This window comes from Narcine bancroftii, chromosome 4, assembly GCF_036971445.1.
Source record: "Narcine bancroftii isolate sNarBan1 chromosome 4, sNarBan1.hap1, whole genome shotgun sequence".
Classification (NCBI taxonomy): Eukaryota; Metazoa; Chordata; class Chondrichthyes; order Torpediniformes; family Narcinidae; genus Narcine; species Narcine bancroftii.
Genome location: NC_091472.1, coordinates 183,719,880 through 183,744,830, shown reverse-complemented (window position 1 = coordinate 183,744,830; position 24,951 = coordinate 183,719,880). Strand labels below are relative to the sequence as shown.

Here is a 24,951-nt window from a genome sequence, read left to right as displayed (position 1 = left end):
TAGTCTTTTTCCACTGAGGTAAGGTGAGATACAAACCAGAGTGAAAGGGGAAAAGTTTAGGGGGAACATGTTCACACAGAGTGTGGTGGGAACAAGCTGCCAGCTGAAGTGGTGAATGCGGGCTTAATTTTAACATTTAAAAATAATTTGACAGGCACATAGATGGGAGAGGTATGGAAGGCTATGGTCAGGGTGCAGGTCAGTGGGACTAAACAAAAAAATGGTTCAGCACAGGGCTGAAGAGGACTATTTCACTGCTGTAAGAAAAATGAAAAGATACCAAGATTACAAACGTCCTCCTGAAGTCCATAATCATCTCTTTTGTCTTGGCCACATTGAGACTAAGACTGTTGTTCTTGCACTATTTTATGAGCCTTTCAACATCCTTTCTGTAATATGACTTGTCAGTGTCGCCGATGAGGCCAACTATTCTAGTATCATCCATAAATTTGATGATTCTGTTGCAACTTACCAGCATGAACAGTAACAGGATGAGCACACAGCTCTGAGGTTCACCTGTGCTCAGCGTGATGCTGCCAACCCGGACAGACTGTGGTCTTTTTTATCAGAATCCAATTGCAGATAAGGTGTTTGAGTCTTCCCAGTGGGGACAGTTTATCTCCTAGTCTCTGAGGTGTAATCTTGTTGAATGATGAATGTCAGTGAACAACAGCCTAGCATATGAAGAATAGTCTTCTAGGTGGGTCAGAATGAAGCAGAGGGTTAAGGCAAAACCATCATCTGTGAACCAGCTGGTGAAACATATTGAGTTGTGGTCTTGCTATAAACTGACAGGAGCTGCTTCATATGGTGATGGATTATCTGGACACCACATTTTGCCGCATCACCCACTCCTATCTCCCCCTCTCTTTGATTGCTCAAGCTCAGAGGTTGATTATCATCACTGAGAAATTTCTGGAACGGAAGGAGCTGTGCAGCCAAACAAAGAGAAGGAGAGACAGCAGCTTCCATCACCTCCGATAGGAGGTGATGAGAGAGGCTACAACGTCAAGGTGATCTGTCAACCCGTAGAGTGGGTTCTGCTAATTTCTGCCCGTAGTCCCCACTCAAAATGCCTGCTGGTTTGCAGCCCTGAGGCTGGCATCTCTCCGTTCATCCCTGCCCACCGAACACCAGCCTTCATAATCAGCCTCACGCACCAAATAATGGCATGTTTGGGCCAGGCCAAGACTTTGTGGCAGGTTTCCAGCATTCAGGTTCTCTGTGCAGGAGTTGGGTAAGGTGGAGGGAGGGATGGCATTGGTTACTGGCAACAGACCAGTTTTTTTCCCCTGAGTGTTAGGACTTGGGTAATGCTGGTCAGGGTACCAGTATAGTTGGCGGTGCAAGTAAAGATGCTTGATAATTTTCCAGGCATTCTATACCTTGTGCTCAAGGTACTGGTGACCACTTTAATCATGAATCCTTTTAATACTTAAAGGATTATCAGAATTAGGTTTATTGCCACATACACACGTGTCTTGGGTAAACTTATACCTCTCACTTTGTGCATTTTAGATTGGTCACAGTGTTTGAGCTACCAAAAGAAAATAGACACACACACACCGAGAGCAGTTCAGTTTATACAAATGTTTATTACAAATTCAAAAGCTGATTTCACACTACAATATGCAAGCCCTTCCCAACTATACTTATCAACGCTTGGACTGGTCCCAATTGCCGAAGCAAGGCAACGACTGCACACTTGTAGTTGGTTGTCGGGGCGCCAGTAGCAGCTTCTCCACCTCCCCTGACCGGGACGTTGGCTGGACTCTAGAAGATCTTCTTCTTGCTGAGAGATGTTGTCACCTCTCGGAGAGTCTCTCTCTTCAGCAGCGGGACCATGGCTTATATTACCCAAAAACTGCTTACCCAAGCACCTATTCCCAGCACAGCAAGAAAGATAAGCAAGCAAGCTAGCATGCTAGACTATTAACGAATAACATAATTTTCAGCTTATCACTTTGAATACAATGATTTATTTTGCATCAAGGCTAGGCCTCTGATAGTCTGTGATCAAAGCAAGCAGGAAGATTAAATGTTATTGGTACACAGATGTCCTTTCTTCAGATAACAGCATCTCTGGCCCCTCGGTGGAATTTAGCTAAAGTCTGCTGATTCTAAAACACAAGCAGGTCCTCAGCCTTGCAAAACCAAGAGCAGCAAATAAAAAAAAAACAGGTTAGAATCTTCCATTACAACACGTCACAAAATTTGTTGTTTTGCGGCAGCGGTAGCCAAGCCAAAGAAAAAAAAGTATGCATTACAGGTGCAAAATTGCTATAAATTTCCGTAAATACAATATTTAAAATATAAATAATTAGTGCAAAAGAGAAAACAGTAAGGTAGGATCTATTGGTCCATTTCCTGTTCAGAAATATAATGGTGGAGGGGAAGGAGCTATTTTTATAACAATGGGTGTAGGTCTTCAGGCTCCTGCACTTTCTGATGGTAGCAGTGAGAAAGAACAAGGCCTGTGTGGTGAGTGCCCTTGATAATAGATGCAGGTTTCTTGAGACACTGCCTGTATTGGGAAGGGTTGTGCCTGTCATGCAACAGCACTGCCACCCCTCCACCTATTAGAGGACACACCACCTGCCAATCAAGGTTTGGTTCCGCTCCACCCATTGGTGCACAGCTTGCTGTTAGAACCATGTAAATTACCTGGACTGCACTCTCCAGCTTGCCTGTACTTAGTCTTGGGCCATTGGCTGTTGTAATTGGATTAACCCTCCTGGCATTGAGTCATTGGTTCCCCTGGAAATGATCTGGGCTTGTCCTTCCAGCACTATAAAGGTACCATGTGCTCTTTGCTCGCTCTCTTTGCCAGCTTGGGATCACCCTGCTTCACTCCAGGCCTAGAAATGTGGAAGGTGCTGGAGAAACTTTTGGTAAGATATATACTGTTAAAATGGTTGGGAGCATTTAATTAGTGTCCCTTGTAGCACAGAACCGTGCCTGCCTGCCTGAGTCAAGGGGTATTGTAGTGATTTTTCCTTGATGATTGTATGTACCAACTCATTGTGTGTGTGTGTGTGTGTATTTTGATCCCATGCTATTTTCCCCACATTCATTATTAATTGTCCACCATTTCTTTCCCATGGCTGCTGTAAAGTGTGTGTGTGTTGCATCAGTTACCATTTCCCACACTTTCCTTCTGTAAATAAAAATCCTTCACTACAAAAAAAAACTCTATTCAGAGTCCTTGCCTTTGAGACCTACCAAACCTGTTTCCTCACTCACAACACCGCCACATATAGATGTCTTTAATGGCGCTGGCCGAGTTTACAACCCTCTATAGCCTTTCCCTGTGCATTGAGTCCTCCATACCAGACAGAGATGCAACTAGTCAGAAAGCTCTCAATGGTACACCTGCAGAAATTTACAAGTCCTTGATGATATACCAAATCTCCTCATACTTCAAATGAAACATAGGTGCTGCTGTGCCTTCTTCATGATTGCATCAACATTATGATCCCGGGATCGATTTTCTGACATGTTGACACCCAGGAATATGAAGTTCTTCACCCTCTCCAGTGCTGGCTCCTCGATGAAGACTGTTTTGTGTTCTCCTAGTTTCCCCTTTGTGAATCAATCAATCCTTAGTTTTGCTAACGTTGAGTGCAAGGTTGTTGTTGTTACACCACTCAACCAGCTGATCTATCCTATACACTTCCTCGTTGCTGTCTGTGATTCTGCCAACAACCGTGGCATCATCAGCAGATTAACAGATGGCATTTGAATTGTGACTAGTCACACAGTCATTGGTGCAGAGCAGTGGACTAGGCACATAATTGAGGTGCACCTGTGTTGATTGACAGTGAGAAGGAGGTGTTGTCACTGATGTACACTTACTGTGATCTGATGAGCAAGTCAAGGATCCTGTTGCAGAGGGAGGTGGAGAGGCCCAGGTTTTGAAGCTTGCTGACCAGTACTGGTTAGTTCTCTACCCTTTGAAAAACATAGTTTTGTAGGGTCTGCAAGTGAACCGGGTCACGGAGATGCAGGCTTGCGCGGGGCTGAGAGCCCTGAGACACTAGGAGCATTGCCAGACTTCCAGGCTGATGTCATAATGGTCTGGGGGTGGGGGGGGGGGGTGGTGGGGGGGGCAGCAAAGTATCTTGGGGATTGTACTTATAAGCTCACACAGGAGTTCCAGTAAGATCAGTTAAATACACTGACTGTTGTGTCTTTGCTTGCTTCAGTTTTCATTTAAACCACCTTTCACATACCCCCTCCCTAAATCCTCAAAAATCCCCATACCCTTTCTTTAAAAAAAAATCTTAAAATGAAACCATTTCTAACCAAGATATTGAAGCTAATTAGGATCTACTTATTATCTGGTAACTGAAGCTATAAACGTGTAGCATAGTTTATGTGCTTGGGACTATTTTAAGGACCATACTATGTGCCAACTGCTTTGTACATATAGTAAAACCATTGTTATCTGGAATTCAAGCAACTGGCAGCCTCAAGAAACTAGCAAATTTTTTTTTGCGGTAAATAAATGGATAAAAAATATGGAAGTTTAAAATTGGTGCAACTCACCATTAGTTTGCCAATCACACAATATGCAATCTCTAGCAACCAGGAAATTCACTTATTCAGCATCGATCAATCCACAAACATGCCGGATTTCAGGGATTTTACTGTATTTCAATAGTATTCTGGACAGAATTTTCCTCTATGGAGAAGCTTGTGAGCTTCTTTTTTTTTTGTAATAACTTGTTAGTTTAAATAACTGTCTATCCCTCAATATCTCACAGTAAATGTGGTCCTCCTTTTCAAGAAGGGCAGCAGGCCATTACAGACATCATGGTACAGAAGTTACTGGAAAATACTGAGGGACACACTCAGTGATCACTCTGAAGGGCAGAGATGGCCACATGGATTTGTCAAGGGCAAATCTTGTCTGACCAATCTGATTGAATTTTTTAAATGATTTACAAAAGCCACTTTCAGGTGTTCCCACATAGATCATGTGCCAGCAGTCGCGGCTGGGGAAGTGCAGCTGGCATGTTCAGGTGGCCACGGAGTTGTTGCCTTTCTATCACTTGAACATGCCAGCTGATGGATACCCATCTACCAGCGAACGCTGACACCTCGGGACTGTGGCCTAGTCCTGCCCATACTGCTTCGATGTCATGGCAGCGTGTCAGGCTGAAGTGGAACACAGAATAAAGAGCATGGAGGACAGAAGAGAAACGCTTATGGGGTTGTTGTCAGCCTTTGTCAGCATCCAGGATGAGATACGCAAAATCCTTGGTGAGATCATGAAATATGTTGAGGTTCTTATCAGCTCCATGCGACCTGAACAGTGCATGGAGCTGAATCAGAGGATGATTCCTGCAAAGGTTGTTGGCCAGCAGGCAGCAGATGGAGGTGGAAAGGTTAGCGGAGCACAAGTGCAGCAGATGGATGCAGATGTGAATACTGCTTTTCAGTCAACTGGCCGTGATCACAAATCGGTCTCTATGGAGGTTGAACAGATCCCAGGGGCTGCATTCTGGAGTAATGTCCTCACCAAATTTGATGATGACGAGTGGAGGAGACACGGGGTACCTTCAACTCCGTGCTGGAACTCATTGAACCTTACCTGCAGCCTCATAGACCAAATCCATTGGTCTCGGGAATTCGACTGGCTGTGGCCCTGTGGTGGTATGCAGCCCCTTGAGAGTATCTATTCATCAGTGCCATATTCGGGATAGGCATCAGCACTGTGTGCATGGTGTTACGGCAGGTGACAGGAGCCTTGAAGGGTGTCCTCAGTAAGCGTTTCATCTCCCTGCCAAGTGGAACACGCCTCTAGGTGACAATTGACGGCTTTGTAGAAAGGGGCTACCCAATGTGTGCTGGCGCCATCGATGGGTTGCATATTCCCATTATCACCTGAGCGTGGCCCCCGCGGCCTACTACAGTCACAAAGGGTGGCACTCCATGGATCTGCAGGTGGTTGTTGACCACAATTTCTGGTGAGTTAGAGCCTGACTTTTTGTTTTGGCATCTCGCTTGCCCATGTTCACTGGTACAGGCTACTTTATTCGTTATATTGCAGCTTCTCTGACGTGTTTTGTGGGTTGGCCTGGCCACACGCATGATGCATGCAGGCTTGCCAACTCCCCTCTGAACAGAAAGGCAGAGGAGCAGGCTGGATAACTCTTTGCACGTGATAACCCTTACACGATCCTCGCGGTGACGTTGTTCATGCCTCGTGGGTAAATGGGCAGGTCATTGAAATAACGACATCTCTGCAGTTTTGTGCCCACAGGTGTCCAAAAATGTTGATGGAGTGGAGATCCCAGCTCATCTTGTGGGCGATGCGGCATACCCCCTTAGATCCTGGCCAATGAAGGGCTTCACACAGCATCGAGTACTGGATGCAGACCAGCGAAAATTTAACAAGGCGCTGAATTCCCCAATGATAGTGATGGAGCATGCCTTTGGCCGTCTAAAAGGCCACTGGCGATGCTTGTACAAGTGTCTTGATGTTGAAACTGCTTTTGTCCCAGATGTTGTGTTTGCCTGCTGCGTGCTGCACAATATATGTGAGCTCAACAAGGAGAACATTTTGCCCAAGTGGGCATTGGTTCAAGCAGATCCCCCTGCACCCAATACCCAGGACTGTAACGATCCCCAACCCCCTGGAGTACAGATCATACGCTCCGCGATTATGCCCATCCTGTAGGGGGGTGGATCTCAGGGGTTGCCCCGTGCAACGCGGGTATGTCCCTCACACCCACCAACCCAACTCCCACCACTGTCCTCCACCCCCAACCCTGGCCGAAAGGCTGTGACAGGAGCCAGCTGCCTGGCCCAAGATTACAGACTTGGATTATTGCTTGATCAGAACAGTGACAAAGTAGATGAGACTTGTATGCTTTTTGAAACTTTGATAAAAAAATTGTTCATTAACACTTGCATGGTTTCATATCTACCTGAGGTAGATAACGCGCCATAAACATTTAACTTATTGCAACAGACATGCTTTGTTGAATGGAATGGAGAAAAGAGTGTAAATCCACCCCATACAGCAAGTCAACAGATTGGACTTAAAAAGAGCACAAAATGCTTAAAGAACTACAACCTCCACCACCCGGTGGCCACGAATGCATGTTTCAATCCTTCACATTATGCATAGAGCCATAGAGGGTTTCTTTAGCATCAAAAGTGACTAGTGACTTGGGGCAGCATCAACAAGATTACAGGCAGACACATAAATCATTCCAAAAATGAGATGAATGAGGAGGGGGGGGTGTGGAAACACTGCTGGACCCCAGCATCTCCAACCTTTCCAAGTGATCACCACCATTACGCGTTGGCGTTGAACGATATTGTAGGCCAGCATGAGGGGGGAGGTACATGGACGGTGATCCATAGGGGTGTGGGAACTGGGATGGACAGGCATCCATTTGCGTAAAGAATTGTTGGAATGTGGAGGATTGCCTGTCCAATGCAGCACTGAGGTGCTCAAGCACGGATGACAAGCATGTCACTGCCTGCAGTTCGGACCCGTGAACAGCATTCTCGTGGCTCCTCAAATCTGCCGTCAGCTCTCTCTGCTGCTCCAGAGCCAACTCTGTATGCTAGCGGTCCCTCTCCACTTCCTCCTGGTCCGTGACAGACATCATGATCTGCAGCTCCTTGTTGGTCTCCTTTGCTTGTGTCTTGGACCGGGCACTGAGGGTCAAATCATGAAAAGTGCATCAGTATTTAAATTATGTGCTTCTCAATAAACAAAACCTCTTTAATGCTACTATACCTGTCCCCCCGGTTTGAATGATGCCTCACTACTTCCACAGTCAGCGAGTGGTGCATTGTTGTCTTGGGGACCATCCAGGGCTGTGCCATTAAGTCATCCACGGTGTCCTGCACCTCCTGGGTCTGCATCTCCAGTCCTTCTGCAATGCTGTTTGCATCCTGAGATGCCTCAGGGATGAGATCCTGTGAATAAGGGCTCTCCATGGCACTGGCAATGCTTAAAGCTTCTGCTGAGCAGCTGGACCCCCAGAGAGTGAGGCATTGCTGGAAGTACTGGCACTCCATTCTACCACTGCCACTCCTGTGGTTGTGAGCAAGCACCGCATGAAATTTTTTTCTGAAGTTCTTCGTCTTTGTGCCGGCATGGCCAGTGGCTGAGAGTGCACTGGCCACTCTTTCATATGTGGGACCATCCCTCACAGTCCCCATCAGCTCCCTCTCCTGTGCTTCCTGAGATAAATTGTCCAGAAGCAGTCTGACCTCTGCATCTGACCAGTTGGAAGCCATACATGGATATAATGCTGCAATGTAATGGTAAATATAAAACTGCACCGCTAACAACGAGTCTGCACACCGACTGGATTGTCAAAAAATGCGCCAAAAGTCGATGGCTCACGACGTCATCACGACGTCATCAGCCCGCCTCCTGGAAGCCCCTGCTGCTTTCAGCTGCAACGGAGGATTCTCGAAGCAGGATATTACACCTACTGGAGAAGGGTTAGGTAAGTAGACCTCCTGGTCGGGTACTCCAGTCTCAGATGGCCACCCAACAGCCACACAGGAGGAAAATGTGCGGCTTTACAGTGGGGTATTGTGGCCATCTGAAAGTGCCTAAAGTGTATCGGTAACGGCAGTGCAGTACATATGACTTGCATGGTTTTCAGTTAGTCGTCAGACATGTGAACCACATCAGTGCCTGATAAAGAAATAGCCTGAATTTGGGAATGAGTGTGCAGGATATTGATTGAAACATTGTTTCTGCAATTAGTACACACAATGAAGAGGGTGTCCAAGGTCCATGGATTGAATAAGCAGTGCTATGGAAGGGCTAAGGCAAAGTCAGATTCAGAAGTACCTGCCGCAGAGCAAGGTAAATTCTATAGAAGGAACACCCACAAGATGTTGCTCCAGGGGCAACCAATGACATTTAATTCTTTTTTGGGAGCCTGCTACAATGTTCTTCCAAAGCACATGCAACAGGAATTCTTTAAAGCTGACTCAGAAATGTTCATTGAAGTTGAATCCAAAGTATCTACAAAGTTGTCATATGTTATTTCATCAAATTAGACCAGAAATTCATCATATCTAGATTTCATTATATTACAATACAACAAATGGGATGGATGAATGGTCATACATGTACAACAAATTGGATGGATGACCGGACGTACATGTACAACAAATGGATATTTACAACAAACAGGATGGATGAACAGACATACATGTACAACAAATGGGATGATGAACAGACGTAAATGAACAACAAATGGGATGGATGAACAGACATACATGAACAACAAATGGGATGGATGAACAGACATACATGAACAACAAATGGGGTGGATGAATGAACATGCACAACAAATGGGATGGATGAATGGACATGTACAACAAATGGGATGGATGAACGGACATACATATACAACAAACTGGATGGATGAATGGTCATACATGTACAACAAATGAGATGGATGAACGGACATACATGTTTAAAACTTTATTTATTCGTTCAAAAAACAAATAATATATGACATATACAACAATTAACCATAAACATGAACATTATTTTTTATATAGAAAAAAAAGGAAAGAAAAGAACCCCCCCTTCAGCCAACTCTCCAAAGGAGAGCCATAAAGAAAGAAGAAAAAATATGAAAGAAAAATTAAATATACATATTAAAATCTAATCAATTTAAATTGAAATGTAAATATTCTGAATATAACAACCACTTATTAATAAAAAATATAATTATCATGTGAAACATACGTAATTTTTTCCATTATTAAACAATATTTCATCTCATTATGCCATCTACTAATATCAATCATATTTGTATCTTTCCACATATTAGCAATACACTTTTTTGCTACAGATAAAGCTAAATATACAAAAGCAAGCTGAAACTTATCTAATCCCAAGCTTTCAGAGGTTGCATACTACCCAATAAAAATACTGTTGGATCTAAAACTATTTTAATCTTATACAGATATTCTAAAAATGATTGAATTTTCTTCCAAAAAGATTGTATACATGACCAAACAGCATGAAAAAAAGTTCCAACCATATCACCACATCTAAAACACAAATCTGATTCATGAAAACCATACTTTTTTAATTTTTCAGGTGTTAAGTATAATTGATGTAAAAAATTGTAATTAATCATTGCATAACATGCATTTATCAATCTAGTTACACTATCATAACAAATATCTAACCAATCATCTTCGGAAAAAATAAAACCAGTATCCGCTTCCCATTTACTTTTAGATCTGTCCCAACCCTTTTTATCCATACCATCCTGTAATATTTGATACATAAATGAAATATAATCCATCTCAAATTTAGTAATTTCAGGTAAAATCATATCTCTACCAAACATACATTTTACCAAAGATCGAATTTGATAATAAAGAAACAAAGAGTTCTTATCAATACCAAAACCTTCCCTCATTTGATTAAAAGATAAAAAAATTACCCTCTTTAAAACAATCTCCCAAATTTTTCACACCTTTAAAATCTCCAATGCAATAAACTTTATGTATTGAAACAGAAATAAGTTGATTATTATACAACGGAGTCAAAGCCAATAATTTACCCCTAGAGCCTGTCATTTTACTTTTCTTTATCCATAACTTCATTAAATGTTTTAATATAAAAAAAAAAAAAAAAAAAAAAAAAAAAAAAAATGTTTTAATATAGGCACATTATATTGTTGTAACAAATTTGTATTCCATCTAAACAAAAATTGATGTATTTCAAATTTAGAAATATTTGCCATCTCAATTTTGGCCCAACTAGGAGGCCGTACCAAATCCATCAATGAACTAATAAATTTAAGTTGGGCTGCTTCATAATAATTTTGAAAATGTGGTAAACGTAATCCCCCTAACTCATATTTCCAAGTTAATTTATTCAAAGCTACTCTCAAAAAATTTACCTTTCCATAAAAACTCCCTAACCATTTTATTCAAGTCTCAAAAAAAAAAATTGTCAAGTAAATACGGAATAGATTGAAACAAATATTGTATATGCGGAAAGATATTCATCTTAATTGTATTTATCCTACCCACTAAATTAATAGGTAAATCTTTCCATTTGATCAAATCAGTTTTAATTTTTTTTCATTAACGGAACAATTTAATTTATATTAAGATTGATAATTAACATTCAAAATTATACCCAAATATTTAATTCGATCAGTCCATTTCAAATTAATAATATTCTTATAAACTGAATAATCTCCTTCACTTACCGATAATATTTCACTTTTTTCCCAATTAACTTTATATCCAGAAAGACATCCATATTGTATTAAACACTCCTTCAAGTGCAAAAGTGACTGAGCTGGATTTATTAAATACACCAATACATCATCAGCAAATAAATTAATTTTATGCTCCTCATCTAAAACTTTCATTCTTTGTATCTGTGTATTTTGTCTTATCAGCTGTGCTAAAGGTTCAATCACTAACACAAACAAAGCTGGTGATAAAGGACAACCTTGATTAGTTGATCGAGTTAACTTAAAGGGTTCCAAAATCAAACCATTCGTCAATACTCTAGCTATCGGTTTGCTATATAGAGCCCTAATCCAACCAATAAAGAAAGGACCAAACTTAAATTTCTCCAAAACTTTAAACAAAAAATTCCATTCAACTCTATTTAATGCTTTTCTGCATCTAGAGATATCACCATCGGGTGATCTGAAGATTGTCGAGAGCTATTAATCAAACTAATCACGTGCAAAATATTATCTGAAGCACATCTATTCTTTATAAAACCTGTTTGATCCATACGAATAAACTTGGGTAAAAATTTAGCAAGTCTATTCGCTAATATTTTAGCTATTATTTTATAATCTACATTTAACAACAAAATTGGTCTATATGAAGATACTTTCAAAGGATCTCTATGTTTTTTTGGGATTACTGTAATTAAAGCACTAGATCAAGACTCAGGTAGTTCATAATGTTCTCCAACTTGACGTAATACATCCCAAAACACTGCAGATAAATCGTCATAAAAATTTTTATAAAATTCAACCGAAAATCCATCATCACCAGGTGATTTATCGTTCAGCATTTCCAGCATAGCCATTTTAATTTCCGAATCAGTAAATGGTTCTTTTAACTTCTGTATATCTGCATCCTCTAATATCGGTAAATTCAACTGTGATTAAAAAAAAAACAATCGATCCAGACATACATATACAACAAATGGATGGATGAATGGACATACATACACAACAAACAGTATGGATGAATGGCCATAATATACAACAAATGGGATGGATGAATGGACATACATGAACAACAAATGGGATGGATGAACTAACATATATATACAACAAATGGGATGGATGAATGGACAGACATGAACCACAAATGGGATGGATGAACGGACATATATATACAACAAATGGGATGGATGAACGGACATACATGAACAACAAATGGGATGGATGAACGGACATATATATCCAACAAATGGGATGGATGAATGGTCATACATTTACAACAAATGGGATGGATGAATGAATATAGTAATTTTCTTTTTTGGAACAGGGAAATGAGAGGTGGAAAAAATGTGAAAGCAACTAAGAACTTTGTACCAAAGGATTTAAAAACTGGAAAGTTATTTTGGGTATTTTTCTTCTTGCTTTTTATTATTAAAGGAGTGATGTGTAACACAAATGGGATATTGGTTGATAGTTCTTAATAAATGTACCATGTAATTGTCTATTCCCTGTGAATGTTTCAACAATGGATCTGACTGACCCAGCCTACATCTGTCGGTCTCTCCCTGTGCTAGCCCTTAAGCTTTCTAATGATTTCTCGGCTGCATGGCTCTTAGGAGCATACCAGTATCTATCTCTATATTGGTCTCTGTGTGAGATGGAGAGCATCACAGGTTGACCCATTTGACCCATTTAGCTGCAAACAGCTAAAAGGTATGTCCCTACCAGCAGGCTATCCCAATGGACAACTCACAGCTCATGGTGTCTGAAGGTCACTTCACTGCTTCCTTGTGTCTCTGATAAAATGTCACTTATTTAGGTGTTTAGAAAAAAGATATTTCAAAACACGTGAGAGATATAAGTGAATTAAAAAAAATCAAGTTAAAATAAATTCACTTGAAAGCATGTCAAGTGAGTTAATTAAAAATGATCATATTATTTGAAATTACTAGAAAAGAAACATTGAACCACTTACCATCACTTTTAAATTAAGCTTGGTAGCCCCATTCAAGCCGAATGTGCAAAAGGCTACCTGACATCTGACGCTTTCATGTATAGCTCATATATTTGTGAATAAACTGAAAGGGAGGTACTTGGAAAGTGCTCAAGAGGCTCAACTGCCCGATGTTGCTTTTTACCCTGCAGTTATTTCAAGAAAGAATCTGGAGCACCATCAGACCAAAGAACAAGTATTCAAGAGCAGTTGCTCTGCAATGAACCTGGCAAATGGAAAAAAAAAATCTGTTCTTGTCCGGCACTCATTTAAGCTAGAAACAAAATCTCTGATTCTAATTGATAGGGCGTCAGGGATGAGATCAAATGAATTTCAGGGTTTTGGTGATCTGTTTCAGATTTTTTTTTCGAATGTTACAGTTATGATGTGATCTCTCTGGAGTTGATTTCTGTGTAACTGAGGTAATATATTTCAATAAATTCAGAACTGCATTGCTTACAACTTTGGACAGTATTTTGTTGCCATTAACAATTCCATCTCGAAGCAATTTTGATTTAGGCTTTGTTTAAGATGTACGAATGGATTTTTATGGAAGAAGCCATGAAATAGGAATGAATTTGCAGGAACATAAAGATTAAAGGCTGTTGAAATGAAAACTGCTTTAAAAATCTACAGCTCCTTTCAAATTCACTGTTTCTTCCAGCAGCAGGCTAATTTACTAACATTGGCCATGATTCGAACAAGCAATTGTTTATCTGCTTTTAGAAACATGAAATGAGTTTGTGCTCCGATATTCTGGGAAGCAAAATATTCCAAATGTTATTTGTTGCAAAAGCAGAATGTATTTGAAACACAGAGTCAAGGAGCTGGTTCTCTTGATGATTGATTTGTATACTTTAAGACTATAGGTCTAATTAGTTTCTATCAGTAAGAAGAGCTCATTCACTTCAAGACATCTATGAGTTATTAAAATGTTTTGAAGTCCCTGAATATAGAATCTCAATGGCTGATGTCCCTGACTGGCAAGAAGGCAATTCTTTGAGGGGCCTTGGTGATAGAGAGCAAATGTTTTTTCATGTCTGATCATACTTTTAACATTTTACAGGATCTAGGATCTTCAGCACCTGAATAGCTAGAAATTTCCATTGGTATTATTTCTTGGATATTGATTAAGCCTGTCATCACTTCTGCTTCCAGCTGGACACCAGACATAGGGAATGTGAACGTTGATTTAAATTTAATTTAAAAAAAATATTTACCACTTGATAGAAGCCGATTCCAGCCATTTAAGAACATAAGAAACAGGAACAAGAGTAGACCATCCGACCCATCAAACCTGCTCTGCCATTCAATGGCTGATCTAATGATCGGCTCATCTCCACCTACCTGCCTTTTTTCCATATCCCTTAATTTCCTTACTATGTAAAAATCTATCCAACCTTGTCTTAAATATATTTACTGAGGTAGCCTTCACTGCTTCAATGGGCAGTGAGTTTCACAGATTCACCACCCTCATGGAAAAGCAGTTCCTCCTCATCTCTGTCTTAAATCTACTAGCCTGAATCTAGTGCTGGTCTCCCCTACCAATGGAACAACTTACCTACCTCTATTTTATCTATGCCTTTCATAATTTTATGTGTTTCTATAAGATCCCCTCTCATTTTTCTAAATTCCAGTAATTACAGTCCCAGATGACTCGATCTCTCCACAAATGCTAACATAGAAACATAGAAGATAGGAGCAGGAGTAGGTCATTTGGCCCTTCAAGCCTGCTCCACCATTCAATAGCTGATCTTAAAGTTCAGTGCCCCGTCCCTGCCTTCTCTCCGTAACCTCTAATTCCCTTATACTGAAGAAATATATCTAATTCTCTCTTAAATATATTCAATGAACCTGCCTCTACTGCCCTCTGTGGCAATGAATTTCAGATTCACCACCCTCTGGGTAAAGAAATTCCTCCTCATCTCGGTCCTAAATGGTTTGCCTATTATCCTCGAACCATGGTCCCGGGTTCTGGACTACCCCACCATTGGAAACATCCCTTCCGCATCCATTCTGTCCAGTCCTGCCAGAATTTTATATGTCTCTATGAGATCCCCTCTCAATCTTCTAAACTCCAGCAAGTACAATCCCAAATTGTCCAATCTTTCCTCATAAGTTATTCCTGCCATTCCAGGTATCAGCCTGGTGAATCACCTCTGCACTCCCTCCATTGCAAGAATATCCTTCATCTCTGAAATAAACCTGGTGAACCTGCTCTGCACCGCCTCCAAAGCCATTACATCCTTCCTCAAATAAGGAGACCAGAACAGCCCGCAGTACTCCCAATGTGGCCACACCTGTACCTTGTAGCACAACTTCCCTCCTTTTAAATTCCATCCCTCTTGTAATGGCCAACATTTCATTTGCCTTTGTTATGAGCCCAGAGGACCCAGTAGGTCAGCAGCAAGCAATAGAAATAGAAATTCACCAAGACACATGGTCACTTCAACAAAAAGTTACTTTTAATTATCTTTAAACATGAAAACAGGATCAAACTTTAACTTATTACTATTAACTTAACCTCACTTAACCCATACCAATTCTAAGTGCACATGTATGTAATGTGTATGTACACAAGTTCAAAATATTTCTCTAATTCACAGTCCAATCTCACTTCTCATTCCTCTAAGTTCACTGGTGCAGGCAATTCTTATACAATACATTTATGTATTTCACCAGACTTTGGTGCTTGAAAGGTAAATGGTTACCACTCAGGAAGGTTCTTGTCAGTTTTCAGAGAGAGATTTGTTGCTTGTTGGACACAAACTGATTCCTTCCGATCAGCCACTTCAGTGTCTTGCCAAATCAACTTGCCCCATCATGGTTTTCCAGATGATAACCTCTTTTTTTCAGGTCACCACTGAGTTCTTTTACTGTTTTCCTTATTTCAAGTGAAATATTACAGCCAGCCATCTCCTCTTGTATGGACCACAAGGTTGTTGACCAGGCTGAACTCAGAAATCACAACAGACAGTCTGCAGCTCCAGAACTAATCTTCCAAGTTTATTCATCTGTTGGTTTCCAAAACAATAATCCATTACCCCACAGCATGTCCAATTAGCACCTTCTTGTGAAGTCCTTATAGGCATCCTTCAAAGTTTTTGCAAAGACACTCGGAGCTTGGACTGTCTGGCTTGAGCAGAGCTCTGGCATTTTAAATGAGATCTGTTTTGAAGTGTTTGTATGTGACCTACCTAAAAACCCTGCCACAATTTATCTCTTTTAAAACAATATAAAATATAACATAATTTGTCACACTTTCTTGTCAGCGTGCTGCACCTTCAAACCAAATTTTTGCAATTCATGCACAAGCACTCCCAAGTCCTTCTTCACAGCAGCATGCTGCAATCGCTTGCCATTTAAGTATTAATCTGATCTTCCATTTTTCCTTCCAAAGTAATAACCTCACATTTCCAACATTGTACTTCATCTGCCAGACCCTTGCCCTCTCACTTAACTTATCTATATCTCTCTGTGGACTCTCCATACACTCTGCACAATTTGGTTTTCCACTCAATTTATTTTTATCAGTAAACTTAGATACTCTGCACTCTATCCCTTCTTGCAGATGATTTATGTATATTGTGAACAGTTGCATGCTCAGCAATGACCCCTGAGGTACCCCGCTCACCACCAATTTCCAACCAGAAAACACCACTGTTCCCCAACTCTCTGCTTTCTATTTGTTAACCAATCCTCTATCCATTCTGATACATCAGCCCCAACTCTATGATCCTTATCTTCTGTAAACAGTGTCCTCTGTAGACAACGCCTTCCAAGTTCTAGTAATTTTTCAATTCCAAAACATGTCACTTTTTGTGTAACTTTTTATTTATTGCACTATGAACCATATCAACATATACAAATATTTTTCATTAAATATACACAGTGACATTTTCCCTCTTTTCTCCCCTGCCCCCACTAGCCTCCCTCCCCCTCTAAAACCAATAAATATCAAACATATAAAATACAAGAAAACAACAACTTCACATAAAAGAAAACAAAAAAGAAAGTTGTGTCGTCTACTTTTGCACATTAAATCTAATCATGTTTATCTTCTTATCACTTTAGGAGATGGAGGTCCGAAGCCGGCCTTTTCTGTCATATTTCATATATGGTTCCCAAATTTGTTCAAACAATGTAAATTTGTCTTTCCAGTGGAATACACTTATTCATTTCCATGTACCATTGTTGTATTTTCAGGCTCTCTTCCATTTTCCAGATTGTCATTATACATTTTTTTTGCTTCTGCAAGGGCTATCATAATGAATCTTTTTTGGGCTCTATCCAATTTGAGACTTAGTTCTTTACCTCTTATATAATTTAAAATAAAAATATCTGGATTTTTTGGTATGTTGTTTTTTGTAATTTTGCTTAATATCTGGCTTAGCTCCTTCCCATAAAGTATTCACTTTTGTGCATGCCCAAATTGTGTATATTGTTCCAATTTCTTGTTTACAGCGAAAGCATCTATCCTATATTGTTGGGTCCGACTCTTTTAATTTTTGAGGGGTGATATATAGCCTGTGTAACCAATTATATTGTTTCATACGTAGTCTTGTGTTTATTGTGTTCTATATAGTTCCAGTACATAGCTCTTCCTATGTTTTGTTCTTTATCTTTATGTTTAAGTCTTTTTCCCAGCTTTGTTTAGGTTTGTACCTTATTTCATAATTTTCCTTGCATTGCAGTTTAATGTACATGTTTGTTATAAATCTTTTAATTATCATTGTATCTGTAATTATATATTCAAAGCTGCTTCCTTCTGGTTGTATCAATCTGTTTCCCTATTTGTCCTTTAAATAAGCTTTCAATTGATGGTATGCAAACATTGTACCATGAGTTATTCCGTATTTATCCTTCAACTGTTCAAATGTTAATAAATTATTTCCCAAAAAAACAATTTTCTATTCTCTTGATTCCTTTTCTCTCCCATTCTCTAAATAAAAATAGGTTGTCAATTGTAAAAGGGATTAATGGATTTAGTGTCAATAGCATTTTTGGTATTTGGTAATTTGTGCCTGCCACATTGACCACCGCCAGTGGGCTGATTTCGTCTCCAACCATGCATCTTGGCGCCTCACAGTTCGGCGGGCAGCAACCTCCTTTGAAGAAGACCGCAGGGCCCACCTCACTGATAAAAGACAAAGGAGGAAAAACCCAACACCCAACCCCAACCAACCAATTTTCCCTTGCAACTGCTGCAACCGTGTCTGCCTGTTCCGCATCGGACTTGTCAGTCACCAACGAGCCTGCAGCAGACGTGGACATACCCCTCCATAAATCTTCGTCCGTGAATCCAAGCCAAAGAAAGAATTTGGTAATTTATCTTTTTTCTTTCTACATGTATCTTCTTTCATATTTTGAGTAAATGATGCAGTACTGGTGAGTTCTTATATTGCACCAGCTTTTCATCCCATTTATAAAGTGTATGCTCCGGTACCTTTTCTCCTATTTTATTTAGTTCTATCCAGTTTTTCTCCCATCTGGTAAAAATCTGATAAATACCTTAATTGTGCAGCTCTGTAATAGCTTTTGAAGTTTGGTAACTTTAATCCACCTCTGTTAATTTGTCCAGCGCCATCCTCGATTTCTTTCCCCCTTCCATAAGAAGTTCCTTATTATTCTTCTTAGTTCTGCAAAGAGTTTCTCTGTCAAGGAAATTGGTAACGTTTGAAATAAGTATTGTGTCCGTGGGAATATGCTCATTTTAACGTAGTTCACCTTCCCTATCAACGTTTGTGGTAATTCTTTCTAATTTTCCAAGTCTTCCTGTACTTTCCTTATTAATGGCTGATAATTTAGTTTGTGCAAGTGGTTTAGGTTATTGTCTATCCTGATACCAAGATATCGTATCGCTTGTGGTAAAAATCCATTTAAATGGAGATACTTTTTTGAGTTCTGTATAATCCACATTACTCATTGGCATCACTTCGCTTTTATTTGTGTTGACCTTGTACCCAGATATTTCTCCATACTCCTTCAATTTCTTGTATTTCTTGTATAGCTCTTTTATTGATCTCTCTGGTTCTGTTATGATGTCTGCAAATAGACTAATTTTATACTAATTCTCCTTTATTTTCATTCCTTTTATTTTATTTTCCTTTCTTATCATCTTATCAGCTCTGCCAATGGTTCTATTGCCAAGGTGAACAATGAGGGGACAATGGGCATCCCTGCCTAGTTGATCTGCTTAGTTTGAACTGGCTCGATACATATCCATTTATGACTTCTTTTGCTAATGGTCTGTTATATAATGCCCTGATTCAATTAATATATTTTTCCGGAAGTTTAAATTTCTGTAACACTTTAAATAAGTAGTTCCACTCTACCCTGTCAAAGGCTTTTCCTGCATCTAATGCAACCACTACCGTTGGTCTTTTATTCCCTTGAGCTGCATGAATTAAATCAATAAATTTACAAACATTTTCTGCTGTTTGTCTTTTCTTGACAAATCCAGTTTGGTCTTGTTTTACTAATTTTAGTACATAGTCGGTCAATCTGTTTGCTAATTATTTTCCTATTATCTTATAATCTGCATTTAGTAAAGACATTGGTCTGTATGATGCTGGTGTTAATGGGTCCTTCCCCATTTTTGGTCTTACTGTGATTATTGATGTCTTGCATGATTTTGGTAAGTTTTGTGTTTCTTCCACCTGCTTCATTAGTTCCAGGAGGGGTGGGATTAATAACTCTTTAAATGTTTTATAAAATTCTATTGGAAATCCATCCTCCCCCGGTGTTTTATTGTTTGGTAGTTTTCTTAATATGTCCTGTACTTCCTCTATTTCAAATGATTTTATCAGTTTACCTTGGTCCTCTACTTGCAGTCGCAGCAATTTGATTTTAGCTAAAAACTTGTCTATTTTATTGTTTTTTCCTTCGTTCTCGGTTTGGTACACTTGCTTATAAAATTCCTTAAAGTTTTTGGGTTGTATGTGATTTGGTTATCATTTTTCCTTGTTGCCAATACAGTTCTTGAGCTTGGTCTGTTTTAAGTTGCCAGGCTAATATTTTATGTTTTTTTCTCCCAATTCGTAATACCTTTGTTTTGTTTTCATTATGTTCTTCTCCACCTTGAACATTTGTAATATTTAGTATTTTTTTTTTGTTCGCCATCTCTCTCTTTTTCTTTATATCCTCCCTGTTCACTAATTCCTTTTCTGTAATTACTATCTCCCTTTCCAACTGCTCTACTTCCCTGTTGTATTCCTTTTTCATCTTGGTTACATAGCTTATTGTTTGACCTCTAATGAAGGCTTTCATTGCATCCCATAGAATAAACTTATCTCTTATGGACTCTGTGTTTATCTCAAAGTATGTTTTAATTTGGCATTCAATAAACTCCCTAAATTCCTGTCTTTTAAGTAGCATGGGGTTTAACCTCCATCTATATGTTCTTGGTGGGATGTCCTCCAGTTCTATTGATAATAGCAGGGGAGAATGATCAGAAAGTTTATACTCAGTTTTCCTGACTCTCCCTTGAATTTAGGCTGACAACAAAAACATTTCTATCCTTGAGTATGTCCTGTGCCTACTCGAGTAGTATGAATATTCCCTCTCTTTTGGATGTTGCCTCCTCCATATATCCATTAGTTTAATTTCTTGCATCAATTTAAGCATGAATTTAGCTACTTTATTCTTTTTGTTTGTTATCTTTTCAGTTTTATCGAACATTGGATCCAAATTAAGGATGAAATCTCCCCCCCCCCCCCCAATCAGAATGTTTCCCTGCGTATCTGCTATCTTCAAAGAGATATCTTGCATAAACTCTTGATCTTCTTCATCAGGCGTGTAGATATTGAGCAAATTCCAAAATTCTGAGTATATCTGGCACTTTATCATTACATACCTTCCCGGTGGGTCTGCTATTTCCTCCTTTATTTCAAGTGGTACATTTTTATTAACTAATTTGGCGACACCCCTAGCTTTTGAATTGTATGATGCTGCCGTTATGTGCCCTACCCAGTTTCTCTTCAATTTGCCATGTTCTGCCTTGGATAGATGCGTTTCCTGTACAAATGCTATATCTATTTTTTACCTTTTTGAGTTGTGTTAGTAGCCTCTTCCTTTTAATTTGGTTATGCATTCCATTGATGTTTATGGTCATATAGTTTAACATAGCCATCTTATACCTTTGTTTTCATTTCTTTTTTGCCTCCTTGACTCCTCCATCTCCTTACTTCCATTATTGTTTTTTTAAGTTTTCCTCAATACATGACAACATGCTTAAAACACAAAATATCCCCAAAATCCCCACAACAAATAACACAAAGTATACTTTTACCCCAAATAATATTGAACGCTCCCCCCTCCCCCACTTTGGGTTACCCCTAGTCCCTTGCCGGGCAATCACAACTCCTCTTTCCATTTAGTTTGCGATAATACTCACAAGCGTCAACCAATTTCGCAGTGACGGTTTTTCCCCCCTCCCCATCCCCCCCCCAGAGAAACACTATTCATTTTCTATACATATAACAAAGCTCTCTTTTTTATCCTCCCTTTCCCTTCTCTTTTTCAACTTTAAACATTGTCTCTCTTTGATATTATTATGTATTTTTATACATTTTCTTGCCAGTCTTTTTTTTGTGTTTCTCCTCCTCATCTCGTCTCCTGTCCTGCAAATGTCTGCAAATCCTTGGGCTTCCTTTGGATGGGTGTCGCAGTACAAAGTTAAAGCCTTTCTTCCATAAAATCATTTTCGCCATATTAAACTCCTTCCTCTTCTTTAAACGTTCAAAACTTATATCCAGGTAAAAAAATATTTTTTGTCCCTTATATTCCAATGGCTGTTTGTTTTCTCTTACTTTATTCCTTAACCTCTCCAGTATGTTCTCTCTTGTGTATCTTAGAAGTTTTATTAAAATGGATCTCGGCTTTTGATGTGGTTACGGCTTTGGTACTAGTGCTCTGTGTACCTTTTCTATTTCTATTCCTTCTTGTAGGTCTGTCACTCCCAACACCTTCGGGATCCATCTTTTTATAAATTCCTTCATGTTGGTCCCTTCTTCGCCTTCTTTCAGTCCCACTATTTTTATGTTATTGTGCCTACTGTAGTCAATTTTCTGGGATAACAAATCTTGTGTCTCCTTAATTTCCTTGACTCTTTCTTCCAATTTTCCTCTTAATTCATTTATTTCCATTGCTATACAGTTTCTTGTTCTTCCACATTTTCTACTCTTTTCCCTATTTCTGTCAAGGCCATCTCTAAACTTTGCATTTGGTCTTCTGCTCTTTTCCATTTTCCTTTTAATTCAATGTGTTAACATTTCTTTTAATAACCTCATCTGGTCTTCAAAAAAGTCTTTATCTATAGTCTGTCTATTTCCTTTACCTTCTTTCCTGTGTTGACCTTAATCTTCTTCCTTTTCTGTGTCTGTGTCTTCTTCCTCTCTTCTCTGTGTCTCTTCTTTCCTCACTGGTGTTTTCTCTTCAGCTCTTTCTGGTGAGCCACTCCTGTCTCGTTGTCAGGCCGCCAGTTGCAGGGACATCCTGTTGCTGGATGCCCTGCTGCCAATTGCTCCCTTCCTGCTTCCTGCTCCTCATATCATTGCTCGCCTCTCTCCTCTTCTTTCCGACTGGGTGTCCCCCAGCTGAGCGCCCTGTTGCTGGGCGTTCCTCAGCTGGGCACCCCATTGCTGTCCATCCCTCAGCTGAACCCCCCTCCCGTTGGCATCTTCTTTTGTATGCACGGTTGCGTGTCTTTGTCTGGCTCTGAGAGCCATTTTTGTAGTCTGCCGGTCGGGAAGTTGCTGCTCCTCCAGGCATCTACTAGCTTCGGGGGTCGGTCAATCCTCTCCACGGTGGCTCCCTGCACTTGTGTGCAGGTAAGGCCATCTTCTTTCTTTTCTGGGGATTTTCTTCTCTTTTCTCTGTCATTAGAGCTTTCTCTCTTTTCGGCGCCATCTCCTGGCTCTTCCTTGTTACTTTATCCTCTTTTTCTTGTGTTTTGTGTTTGTTTGGCTCTGTTTTTTTCGGACATTTTTCCTTTTCTCTGGAGAGGGCTGGTTCTACTCGACTGCCCACTACTCCATCATGTGACTCCCTCCAACACATGTAATCTTCTAAGAAATGTATGCTTTGATATACCAAATTACAATCTTATCACTCCATTAAACCAAACTTTGTAGTTGCAGCTTTAAGTAGCCTTATAAGATGATTAAGATGAATTCAAAGAAAAATATTTGAATGCTTACGCTTCCTCCATGGTTCTTTGAAGACTGAGATACAAACTCTCTGTTTGTCCGGATATTACAACATATGAAGACATAGAAACTATGATAACACTACAAACAACAATTTTTTTAAAAAAGGGATAATCACAAAATAAACTAAGAAGTAAAAACCTCCGTATTTACATTGTCTCTCTTTTACACCCTCCATAATATTTGGGACAAAGACATTTTTTTTCCTTTATTTGCCCCTGTTCTTCACAGTTTTAATTTTGGAATCAAACAATTTACATGTGTTTAAAGTGCACATTCCATATTTTACTCAAGGATATTTGTGTACATTTTGGTTTGACCATGCAGAAATTACAGCACTTTTTATGCATAGTCCCTTCATTTTAGGACACCATAATATTTTGGACATAGTAATGGTCTGTATATTAAAGTAGTCATATTTAGTACTTTATTGCATATCCCTTGCATGGAATAACTGCTTGAAACCTGTGATTCATAGACATCACCAGGTGCTGAGTATCTTCTCTGGTGATGCTCTGCCAGGCCTTACTGCAGCCATCTTCAGCTCCTGCTTGTTTTGGGGGCTTGTCCCCTTAAGTTTTCTCTAAAGCATATGGAAGGCATGCTCAATTGGATTTAGAACATGTGGTTTTGCAAGCAGAGAGGGAGTCAAATAGGCTTTTCTCTGAGAGAGAGAGAGAGAGAGAGAGAGAGACCAGTTCTGCAGTTCCACAGTCAGCAGCAATAGCTTGTGGAAAAACCCCATTTGGAAGATGGGTTGTGAGTGCTTAGTTCAGCCTGGTCAAAGCCCTTGTGGTCCATATAAGAAGAGAGGACTGGCTGCCTAATGTTTCACTTGAAATAAGTTAAACAAAAAGGAACTCTGTGGTGACCTGAAAGAAAGAGGTTATCATCTGGAAAACCCCGATGGGGCAAATTTCTTTGGCAAGACAGTCTTTCCAAGGCTACTCTTGGCATTTTATCTCTCCAAATATATGTCCTTATAATTTTGGCTCTTGTAAAAACTTCTCTAGTACAGGGATGGGTAATTATTGAAATAAATACTGTATTCTTGGAAAATTTTCAACTTGACACGTTTTACCCATCCTATTAAAGTTATTGGCAAATCTTTACATTTTTAAAAATCTTCCTCAGTTTTTTTTTTATGGTGGTACGCAATTCAATTTAAATAAATTATTTAAATCTCTATTTATTTTTATTCCTAAATTTTTATATGCTTCTTTTTTCCATTTAAATTTTGTCATTTTTTTGTAACTTTGTGTATATGTATAATCCATTTCAACCACAGGCATCACTTCACTCTTATCAACATTTACTTTATAACCTGACACTAAACCATATTCTACTAATCTTACATTTAATTTGCAGAATGATATTTCTGGTTTTGTTAAATAGTCTATAGCATCATCTGCAAATAAACTATTTTATGTTCTTTATTGTCTATCTCGAAACCTTTAATCTCACTGTCTCTTCTAATTATTTCCACCAAAGCTTCTATGGCTAAAGTAAATAAAAATGCTGATAATGGGCATCC

At 39.4% G+C, this 24,951-nt stretch overlaps 1 long non-coding RNA gene across 1 annotated transcript in view; it reads left to right on the top strand.

Moving 5' to 3' along the window:
* The first annotated feature begins 3,781 nt into the window (after nucleotides 1-3,781).
* The window catches only part of LOC138761301 (uncharacterized), a 41,968-nt gene continuing 20,798 nt past the window's right edge, over nucleotides 3,782-24,951 (top strand). Inside the window, exon 1 of the long non-coding RNA XR_011356250.1 lies at nucleotides 3,782-3,937. This is a non-coding gene — a long non-coding RNA (uncharacterized lncRNA). The remainder of the gene's footprint in view (nucleotides 3,938-24,951) is intronic.